This window comes from Gopherus flavomarginatus, chromosome 7 (assembly GCF_025201925.1).
Source record: "Gopherus flavomarginatus isolate rGopFla2 chromosome 7, rGopFla2.mat.asm, whole genome shotgun sequence".
In the NCBI taxonomy this organism is placed as follows: Eukaryota; Metazoa; Chordata; order Testudines; family Testudinidae; genus Gopherus; species Gopherus flavomarginatus.
Genome location: NC_066623.1, coordinates 111,447,705 through 111,459,536, shown reverse-complemented (window position 1 = coordinate 111,459,536; position 11,832 = coordinate 111,447,705). Strand labels below are relative to the sequence as shown.

Below are 11,832 nucleotides of genomic sequence, written 5' to 3'. Positions count from 1 at the left end.
GCCGCCCAGAGCCTGCATCCTGACTCCTTCCCAAGCCCCTGTCCCAGTCCTGCTCCCCCTCCTGCCCTCCGAACCTCTCGGTCTCAGCTCGGAGCACCCTCTTGCACCCCGAACCCCTCATCTCGAGCCCCACCCCAGAGCCCGCACCCCCACCGAGAGCCCTCACCCACCTCTCAAACCCCAACCCCCTGCCCCAGCCTGAAGCCCCATCCCACACCTTGAACTCTGCATTTCTGGCCCCAGAGCCAGCACCCCCAGCCAGAGCCTTAACCCCTCCTGAACCCCAACCCCCAATTTCTTGAGCATTCATGGCCCACCATACAATTTCCATACCTGCATGTGACCCTCAGGCCAAAACATTTGCCCACCCTTGGTCTAGAGGATAGGGCACTGGATGAGGAGCCAGGAGACTTGGCTTCTTTTCCTTGCTTTTTCCCTATCCTGCTGTGTGACCTCAAGCAAGATGCTTTCCCTTCTCCCTGCCTGTGTTTTCAGACTCACCCCTTGTCGGTCACTTCTATTTCCAGTTTTAAGCTGTTGCAGCCGTGTGTGGGTGCAGTACTAGCATCATCATCTCTAACTGGGATACTAGGCCGTGCCATAATCCAAATAACAGAAAATAAGAAATGCCTGGGCTATGCATTCTGTTGCAAAGATACGATCTGTTACAACCATCTGGCTAAGATCTGTTAGCATTTATTACCCATTGTATGTTACTCTTTTGCCTGGCACTAATGCGGACTGCTGTTATCATGCATAGCTGATCATACTAAACCAATTAGGTGGAAGAGTTGATGACAGGTTCCCCTTTCATCTGCTGCCGTTTCGAATGTAGAAGTTGACTGTGGTGCTTCTCCTAGACGTTGATCCCAGAAACACCTCGACGGCGGTTGCTAATCTGGTTAAAATATTTACAAGTCTCTTTCTCTTTCCCCTTTCCCATTACGGTTGGCTAGGCAGGGATTTCTTAGAAGTACACAAGTCCACCACTGTTTTAGTGGTGGGTTGGTATTATTCTCATATTCTACCTACACAATGGATGACAGATAAAAGGAGCTTCCAGACCCAAGCTTGCCAAGTTGACTTTTCTTAAGCAGTATTAAGTTGCATTTAAAATCGGTATGATGCATTCCCATCCCTGCCCCGGAGCATACAGTAGAGCAAAAAGTAACTATACCTGAACACAGGTTAGGGTAATGAACTTTCTGGTGTATTAATATTTATGATGCAGTAGCCGCAGATAAAAATAGTGAGTCTATATTAAAACACACTCATATTGTTCCCAGTCCAGCTCCAACTGAAGTTAATGGCAAAACTACCACTGACTTCCATGGCCTAGGATCAGTGTAATTTATGTCAATTTCCTATATAGGCAGTGTGGTCTAATGAGTACTGGTGTTGACTGGGCCTCAGAACACCTGGATTCTATTCCTGGGTTTCTTCCTAAACTTACTGTTTGATAAAGGATGAGTCACTTATCCTCTCTGTGCCTCAGTTTCCCTAAACTAGGGATGATAATATCCAGGGCAAATACAGAGGGACAATTTTTGCATATTCATTCCAGTTTTTACATGAATTTGCATGGCTGGGTTTGCATCCTATTTATTGTATATTATTAATAAGCCTGATCCAAAACCCATGAACTCAATGGGACTCTTTCCAGTAGTTTTTGGATCGTACCATCTATGAACATAGTACTTAGATCAATGATACTCAGACCTCAGAGGTTCAGGAGCCAAATTAGTGATCAGCCTTACCCCAAATAGACACAGTAGTGTGAATTCATTGTTTCATTTACTACAGTACTATATATTCATATTTAAACAGTATGAGTGTGAAATATTGTGTGTGTGTGTATATGTGCATATATAACATTCTCACAGTAAATTAGTTAATAATTTAGTGCAATAACTTAATCGGTTAATAATGTAATAAAAACATCCTGATTGGTTAATAACTGTGATTGATTAATAATCACATAATGTTTTAATATCATGTGCTGCAAAGAGCCGTAGGAGACACATTAAAGAGACACTTCTGTCTCTTGAGTCTTGGTCTGAGTATTACTGATTTTGAGAGAGCTTCATCACTCTCTAAGTAACACTTACAGAAAACCACCATCTGATAATGCCTAGGCAGGTTAGATGGCTAGAAACCCACGATAGAACTGATAGATGGCTAGAACCAGTCTTATATGATTTATGTGGCCAGTAAGAATTAAGCAACATGGATCAAAGAGCAAGCCACAGAATAGAGCTGGCCAGAGGACAACAATTCCATTTCCTGTCAGCCTTGAGGTTTCAAAATTTGTTTTCATTCCTCACTGGAATGGCAACAAAACCATTTTCATGAATCAGAATTGTCTCAAAACATCCATTTTCAGATAGCAAAGGTCAGGTTTTTGGATTGTAAAGGTCAGATTTTCAATATCTCTCTGGTCAGAAGTGATCAGAGACCCCTGAACCTTAAAAACCTTCTAGTCAAAAACTTTGTCAAAACTGATACGTCTCCCCAAAATATTTTGGCTGAAAAGACATTTAATCAAAAATGTTCCAACCAACTCTAGCACAAAGCAAACGAGATTCATGAAAAATGTACTGAACAGCAAATAAACTTGAGAAAATTCTTCAAAGGCAGAAAGACCAAATTGATCGAATACAACATTTGCTTTGAATTATTTTCTCAGCACATGCACCAATTCTGAGGGTGCTCCAAGGCTCAAGCACCCACCAAAAAAAAAAAATAGGGGGTGCTCAGCACCTCCAGGGCTCAGCACCAGTACGGCTGCATTAGTCTTTTGCGGGTCCTGGCACCCGGACCGCAGTCCTTCCCTCACTCCAACCACACTCCGCCTGAAGCCCCACCCTCACTCCACCTGCACTACAACCCGAGGCCACACCTAAGGCTCTGCCCTGAGGCCCCGCCCACTGCTAGGCCTCATCCCCCTGAGGCCCCGCCTGCCACTCACATGATGTTCATTCGTCCATCGTTATCGATGAAGGCCTCAACAACTCATTCGTTCGATGACCGGGATCTGTGAGTCCGAAGATGACTGATCAGTCCGATTCGGGCGTGGAACGGCCTGTCACACGTCGGGCAGATGTGATGGCACGGTCGATGATGTGCGGGCAACTCTGGACTTGCGCAGCTCATACTTTCTTTCAGCCTCAGCAGTACGCCTTGCCTCAGAGGTATTACTGCCTGTGTGAATGAGGCTGCGCCATGCTGGATGGTTCAGTGCGAGGGTTTTCCATGTGACGGTGTTGATCTCGAGGGACTTCAGAGAGGTCTTCAGCGTGTCCTTGAACTGCTTCTTTTGTCCTCTATGGGAGCGCTTTCCCTGGATGAGTTCTCCATAGAAGAATTGTTTAGGAATGCGCTCGTCTGACATTCTCATGACATGTCCGGCCCATCTGGTCTGGGCTCTCATCAGCAGTGTGTGAACTGATGGCAGACTGGCTCTGGTAAGGACTTCAATATCGGGCACTTTGTCCTGCCATCTGATTTTTAGACGCTTTCGCAGACAGGAAATGTGGAAGTGATTGAGCCTTTGTGCATGACTCCGATAGACAGTCCACGTCTTGCAGACGTACAGCAGAGTTAGAAGCACCACTGCTCGGTAGACCTTCAGCTTCGTTGGTAGGTTGATCCCTTAACGTTCCCAGACGTTGGAGCACAATCGGCCAAATGCAGAGCTGGCTTTAGCGGTTGTGCAGTTTACTTCATCATTGATTGACACTGCTCGGGAAAGGGTACTGCCCAGGTACGTGAAGTGGTCCACTGCCTGAAGTCTCTGTCCATTTACAGTGATGGACGGTTCTGAGTACGGAGAGTGGGGAGCTGACTGGTGCATAACCTCAGTCTTCTTGATGTTAATGGTGAGACCGAAGTTGTTGCATGCAGACGAAAACTTGTCCATACTGGCTTGCATTTCTGGCTCTGTACTAGCATTCAGAGCACAATCATCGGCAAAGAGAAAGTCTCAAAATACAGTTTCCTTCACCTTGGTGATGGCACACAGTCGCCTCAGATTGAATAGTTTCCCGTCAGTTCTGTACTTCAGGCCTACTCCTTCAGCACAGTGTTGAAAGGCATCAGTCAGAGTGGCAGAGAATATCATGCTGAACAAAGTGGGTGCTAAAACATACCCTTGCTTGACGCCGTTGGTGACTGGGAAGACCTCAGATGTTTCACCGTCATCCAGGACACGAGCCATCATTCCGTGATGAAATTGACTTACCATTCATATGAATCTGTCTGGACAGCCGAATTTCGACATGATCCTCCACAGACCCTGGCGACTGACAGAGTCGAACGCTTTCATGAGGTCTACAGAAGTTGTGTAGAGTTCACGATTCTGCTCTTGACACTTCTCCTGTAGCTGACGCGCAGCGAAGATCATGTCAATAGTCCCATGTCCCTTGCGGAAGCCACACTGTGATTCTGGCAGTAACCCATGCAAGAGCTTTCCCCGCTGTAGAGAGCAGCGAGATTCCACGGTGATTGGCACATACCTGGCGATTGCCCTTCCTCTTATAGAGGTGCACGATGGACGCGTCTCTAAATTCCTGTGGGATGGATCCCTGCTTCCAGAAGGACTGAAACAGCTCAGTGAGTTTCCGTAGCAGCACAGGTCCACCGACTTTGTACACCTCTGCTGGTATGGCATCTGACCCTGGGGCTTTGCCACTTGACAGCTGGTTGATGGCTTTCTTCACTGCATCCTCTTCTGGTGAAGCATCCATGGAGTCATTGACTGCAACCTGGGGCATCTTGTCAATGGCCTCATCATTGATGACTGAGGGGCAGTTGAGAACTGCTTCAAAATGTTCAGCCCATCTCTGGAGAATCTGCGCCTTCTCTGTAAGGAGTACAGTGCCATCAGAGTTCAGGAGGGGAAAGTTCCCAGAAGACTGTGGACACATAGAGTGTGTTGAGGGCTTCATAGAACTGCTTATAGTCATTCCTGTCCACGTACGCCTGTATTTCATCTGCTTTGGCGCTCAGCCACAAGTCCTGCATTTTGTGCAGTCGGTTCTGTACTGTTCTGCGAGCGTTGATAAAGGCAGTCGTCTTTGCCACTGAGGATGGGCCGTTCTGATATGCATGATGCAGGCGGTGCTTCTCAGCAAGTAGGGCCTGGATTTCTGCATCATTTTCATCAAACCAGTCTTGGCGCCTGCGTGTGGAGGGCCCCAATACCTTCGATGCAGCTGTATGGACAGTGTTGCGGAATCGCTCCCAGTCTTTCTCAGCGTAATCCTCAATACGAAGATCAGCAAGCTCACTCTCTAGGTCTTCCGCTAGATTTTCAGCGATGTGGCTGTTCTTCAGCTTTGACACGTTGATCCTTTGAGAGCCTTATAGCCTTGTGGTCGTCTCTTTGGCATGATACGGAGCTTCATTCTGGATACTATGAGCCTGTGATCCATCCAACAGTCAGTGCCGCACATAGGTTTTGTAACCCTGACATCTTGTCTGTCCCTTCTCCTGATGATGACATAGTCGATAAGATGCCAGTGCTTGGAACGGGGATGCATCCATGAAGGCCTGTTACAGGTAGGGAGGCGGAAGACCGTATTGGTGATCAGAAGGTCATGTGCTGCACAAGTTTTCAGCAGTAACAGGCCATTGCTGTTACACTTTCCCACTCCATTTTTCCCGATGACTCCTTCCCAGGCTGCGGCATTACATCCAACTCTTGCGTTAAAATCACCAAGCAGGATCAGCTTGTCTGTTCTGTGCACTGATGATAGCAGAGCATCTAGTTCTTCATAGAATTTATCCTTCACATCCTCTGGGTTGGTCATTGTGGGAGTGTATGCGCTGATCAAAGTAGCTTGTTTTCCTTTTTGAAGCGGAAGCTGCATTGTCATGAGTTGGTCATTCACACCCTTGGGGGGACTGGCAAGTTTCCGAACAAGATGATTCTTGATGGCGAAGCCAACTCCAGATTCGCGATGCTCATCACTGCCACGGTCACTCCAGAAGAATGTATAGCCTCCGCCTGACTGGGACAGCTGTCCTTCATTAGCAAGGAGAGTTTCACTAAGGGCTGCAATGTCAATGTTGTAGCGTGCGAGCTCTCTGGCAACAAGTGCTGTTCTTCTCTCTAGTCTGTCTGCCATGATGTTGTCCAGTAGCGTGCGCACATTCCATGTGCCAATGGTGATCGGTGTCACTCTAAGTTTTGTTTTTGTTCGACCGCTTTTATGGGATCCCCGCCAGCCGCGGTATGCTGGCCAGGGTAAGGTGAAGCAGGCAATGTTTTGGGCACCTTTTCTAGCCCCCTCCTCATTCTACAGAGGTGAGCAGTGCAATCCTGAATAGGGCTGCTCAGTCGCTCAAGAAGACGCTGAGCTCCACTGCTGCTTCAGTCAGTGAGGAATGACTGTTATACCTGAGCCGCCTATGTGCAGGTCTGCGGCTACAGCTCCCAGTGTATCCACACCTGCTGCTTTGTCACTCGCCCATCGCCACAGGACTTGATATGATATGATGTTGAGACTTGCGCGTGAATTGGATTAAAGTGAGGGAGAGTTGCGCGACATCAACCTCACTCTCTCTTCCCAGTTCCTATCTGTATCCAGTGGCAGGACAAGAGTCGAGATGGCTGGAGATAGGGCAGGGTGCAGTGGATGACCAGGATGCCTACGTGTCTTGTCGTGCTCTTGAGCATTCCACAACGCTTGCTGTCACTGCCTTGGGGTGTATGGGGTTGTCGGGGAGGGGTAGTACCTCTGATGGGGGAGCAGTCGTACTCCTAGGAGTAGCTCATCCACTTTGGTCCCCACTGGACACCCAACGCTCACCTGTGGCTCCAAGTAGCTGTCAGCATGCGACAGCGGCCAGACCCCGGAAACCGCCTCCACTGGCAGGCTAAACCAGGTGAGGGTAGCCGATAAGTCTGAGACCCTTGGTGAGTTAGGACCTGTCTACCCATTGCATGCGAAGGCTGGATCCGGCTGACCGAGGAAAAAAAACCTGCCACTCACATGACAGGGAGGGCAAAGAGCGGACCACCCACCAGGAAAAACAAAAGTCGACGCCTGTGTGTCTCATGTCTAATATGTACCTACCTCTCAGGAGTAACATTTAACAGTAATTTTATATTTTTAGTAATGAGTTGGAAGAAAAGATAAAATCATCACTGATACTTTGCAAATGATACCGAAGTTGGAATGTTGCTAAATAATGAAGAGGAGAGGTCACTGATACAGAGCAAAATGGATCACTTGTTAAGCAATGCGAGCAAACAATACATGTTATAATATGGCTAAGTGTATATATGACCCTGGGAGCCCAGCAGAGGGCCTCCTACACTATAATTCACATCAGGCCTGACACACCCATTGCCCCAACACACTATTGTCATAATACGTATCTCAAAGGGGTCATGTATGATATCCTATGTAAACTGGTGATATGCTGGTCCTGAAAATCATTGTGTGATGTCTGTATGGGCTGTGGACAAAGAGTGATAGATATGTGCTGGAAATATGTTCTTCAAATGTGTTTGGGAGGCAGGGCACAAGTCCAGCATGCCCTAGACAAAACAATGTGTATTCATCTGTTTGACTGGCTTAATTGCAAACAGAAGAAAATGAAAGTACATTTACATATAAGGTAAACAAAGCCATCAGGCTACACAAGCAGGGGAGAAGACCATTTAACAACCACACTGGGGGAGGACAGAATCTGCACCCCAGGGAGCCTTCCTGGCTGGGAGGCAGAGACATTGGACTTTGGGGAACATCAGGGGAGCAGAGAGAAATTAGTTATTTATCAGTGAGGGGGCATAAAGGGCCTGTGAAAGTTGAGTCCTCTTGTCCTGGAAGAAAAGAGCTGCTGGAAACTTGATGCAAGTGAGAAACCTGCTTACACAAAGATTGTAACTTGATAAAATTAAATGTTAGTAGCTAGAAAGAGTGGGTTTTTTTGTTTTGTTTTGGTGTTTTTTTTGCTTGTAACCAGACCTTTCTCTGTTATCCAGCTTAGTATCATCTAAATCTCTGTCCTTTGGTAATAAACTTTCCCTTGTTTTATTACTCAGCACTGTGTATTAAAGGGGAACATGAGTCTTCAGCTAAACTAACAGGCGTCTGTGTGCTCTGTCTCTTTGGAGGCAGTGAACGTAATCACTTCAGTGAGAGGGACTGGACCCAGCAGGGAGATGTCTTTGGGGAACATGGGAACTGAGGTGTACTGATTGTTACTTGCAAGACAAGGTTTGGACAGGCAGAGTCTTGAAGAGTTTGCTGGCAAGGCAGACAGACTGGTGTGTCCAGAAGCTGACATGCAGATTAGCAGCAGCAAAGCTCTTGCTTGCCGAGATAGAGAGAGGTAACTCAGTGGCTTGCACTTCTGGATGTCTGGAGCAAGACTTCGCAGCATACTTCTAGGAACAGAGAATGTAGGACATCCTCACAGGGTGAGAGACTCTATGCTGGGAAGCAGTGACTGTGAAAAAGATCTGGGAGTCATGGTGGCTAATCAGCAGAACATAAGCTCTCAGTGTGACGCTGTGGCCAAAATGGCTAATGCAATCCTGGGACACATAAACAGGGGAATCTTGAGTAGGAGTGAAAACATTATTTTATGTCTGTATTTGGCACTGGTGCAACCATTGCTGGAATGCTACTTCCAGTTCCGATGGCCTCAGTTCAGGAATGATGTTGATAAATTGGAGAGGGTTCAGGGAAGAGCCACAAGAATGATTAAAGGATTAGAAAACCTGCTTTTTAGCAATAGACTCCAGGAGCTCAATCTATTTTGCTTAACAGAGAGAAGCTTAAGGGGCGGGTACCTACATGGGGGAACAAATATTTGATATGGGCTCTTCAGTCTAGCAGGGAAAGGTCTAACACAATCCAATGGCTGGAAGTTGAAGCGAGACATATTCAGACTAGGAATAAGGTGTATCTTTCTGCAGGGAGGGTAATTAACCATTGGATCAATTTACCCAGAGCTGTGGTGGATTCTTCATCACCGACGATTTGTAAATCAATATCTGAAGTTTTTCTCTAACATCTGCTCTAGGAATTATCTTGGGGAAGTTCTCTGGCCTGTGTTATGCAGGAGATCAGCCCGGATAGTCAACGTAGTCCCTTCTGGCCTTGGAAACTATGCATGTGGTGAGGATTCATTAACACTGCTACATTCAGATTAAAAAGACATGAACCTAAACCCCACACTTCTGTCTGGAAATTCAACATCTATTGTTGTAATAATAATAATAATAATAAAAATAAAAATAATTAATAAATAGTTAATAGTACCTAGCTCTTATATAACCTGTCTCCTAAGATTTCTACCACTAAGCCATAGATTTTAAGGCCAGAAGAGTCAGACCTCCTGTATAGTCCAGGTCAGAGAATTTCATCCAGTAATGCCTGCATTGAGCCACTAACCTGTGGTTGAGCTAGAGTTTAGTTTTAGGAAGCCATCCAGACTTCAAGTGATGGAAAATCCACCACCCACTTGGAAGAGGTTAGGGAAACAATTTATGTTGTAGAAGTTTTTCAGTTTACGTTGTGCATTTGTCAGTGTTTTGACCCGCAATGTTTACAACTCCAGCTGAACAATGATGTCATATCTAAAAGCTTCCAGCGTACTGGGGCCTTGGAAAGGTGAGTTTCTCATAACGTAGTATAACAGGAGATATAACTTAGTATTGTTACCTCCATGCATGCAAATAGTGGCTTTCTCCAACTGCTCCTTCTCCTGGGGCTTACTAAAATGCACTATATTTAATAAGAGTTAATCCCTCTGACGCAGTTGCTGGTCTTGCCTTTTGGAATTGGATTAAGATTGATGCACCATAAAGAGTTTTTAATGCCAACAAACCTAACGTGTTATAGGATGTGGACGTTGTAAACATGGTGCAGATGCTATTAATATAATAGCCTTAGGTCTCTGCCCTAGGAAGAGCTGAACAATGGCCTCTCACCCAATTTAACTACACAGGACACTAAGGCAGGGACAAAAATAGATGAGATGGGAAATAATAGTGTAGGCTGGTTTTCTGTCATTATCTCAAATGCACAATGGATGAACATCCAAGCAGAGTCAGTGCCCATAATGTGGCCTGTCTGAGATTCCACTTCAACTTCGCAGCCCAATGCTGCATTCGCTGAAAGTCGAGGGAAATTTTACTACTGATGAGAATGGAAAAGGGTTGGGTATTTAATGTTGTTTCAGGGTAATATACATCCATCCCCTCCCCCACCATTGTATTTGTGTTGTTAGGAGTAGCAGTGTGCACTAAAGTGTTCTGTTTCCATGTGTGGCTTGCAAATCAAATCCTTTGCGTCTAAAAGAACAGCTTTCTATTGTCAGATTAAGGAAAATGATAGCGAGAAAGGATTAAGGTGAAGGCTGCATGAGAGAGAGCATAGTGTGAGCGACTCTTATCTAGCAGGCTGGAGAAGCGCTAGGATCAAAAGGGTTGCTGTGTCTGTGTCCCAGGCAGTGTTTAGATATTTAAAGGTGCATTACACCAAAACAAAACTATTCATACTAGATTGATGGGGTGTGATAGGAAACTTTTTTCCCACCTTGTGAAAATTTTGGAACATTTTCCTATCCCAAATTGGAATAAAATATCAACATCTCAAAAATGTTTGGAATTCAAATGAGTTCAAGTCAATCAAACTATTTTGTCTAGATTATTTCAACACATTTTGTTTCAATTTTGACCATTTTTTTACTGATTAGTTTAAACTTTGAAATGAAAAGTTGTTTTGAGAGCGAAAACCAGAAATTTTTCATTTCAAACATTTCCAAATGAAATATTTTGACAATTTCAATTTTTTTTAGATTGAAAAATTTGTTGAAATCTGACCCTTTTGCCACAAAATGTTTCAATTGAAACAAATCGACATTTTCGAGTGAAAAATATTTTGTTGAAAAATTCCCAACCAGCTCTAATTCACGTATACCACAGGCATTTACTTTATCCTTTTGGTGCCTTTATGATGATTTATCCTTTTTTTTTAACATTGCCCCAAAATGAAGAAAATGAAATACCCTAAAACAGATGCCCTTCCCTGCTTCCAGCAAAACATATACATAATTTGAAATACTGCTTTAAACCATAGGAATACGTTAGAGGTAACACTGTTTCAGACCTGTTTTAAACAGTTTACACTTGGCTACATCTCCATAAACCAGGATTTATAAAAAAATGTTTCAATGAGCTGCCCACTGCTCTCTGCTGGGTGGAATGGGAATGACTCAGCTGCGTGTCTGTGTACTGCTAACTGCGGGGTCTTCACGGCTCATACCCTAATAACCACCTTTTCTCCCCTCTTTTTTAACCAACTCCTGTAGTAATAATCATGAATATTTCATGTGTCATGGGCTGCATAATAACATGAGAGGTCTCTGTGTTTCTAAAACTAAACTGACTCTTTATTAAGGGAATTATATGCAGAGGTGCTGCAACCACAGCTAGCATTCCAGCCATGTGCATGCAGACTGTCTTCCTGGGGCCCCCTCTAAACTCTTCCCTCCTGCAACTTGTGCTTATCTCTCCAAGTTCCATGCAGGTGGCCCCAATAACATCCTTTTATAGTTGTTGTTATATGTTTTTAAGACTTCCCCCACCTTCCTACATTAGTCCAAAAGACCCTATCTATGGTGACCAGACAGCAAATGTGAAAAACTGGGACAAGGGTGGGGGGTAATAGGCACCTATATAAGACAAAGCCCCACATATCGGGACTGTCCCTATAAAATCGAGACATCTTTGTCACCCTAACCCTATCCAAGAGAAAAACAAACAAACAAAAGTCGATTTCAACGAGTATTGGCAGGTTCATTTCCAGTAGT

The 11,832-nt window shown here is 45.0% G+C and overlaps 1 pseudogene; it reads right to left on the bottom strand.

Moving 5' to 3' along the window:
• Window positions 1–3,295: 3,295 nt before the first annotated feature.
• Window positions 3,296–6,128, bottom strand: LOC127056029 (uncharacterized; annotated as a pseudogene).
• Window positions 6,129–11,832: the final 5,704 nt, after the last annotated feature.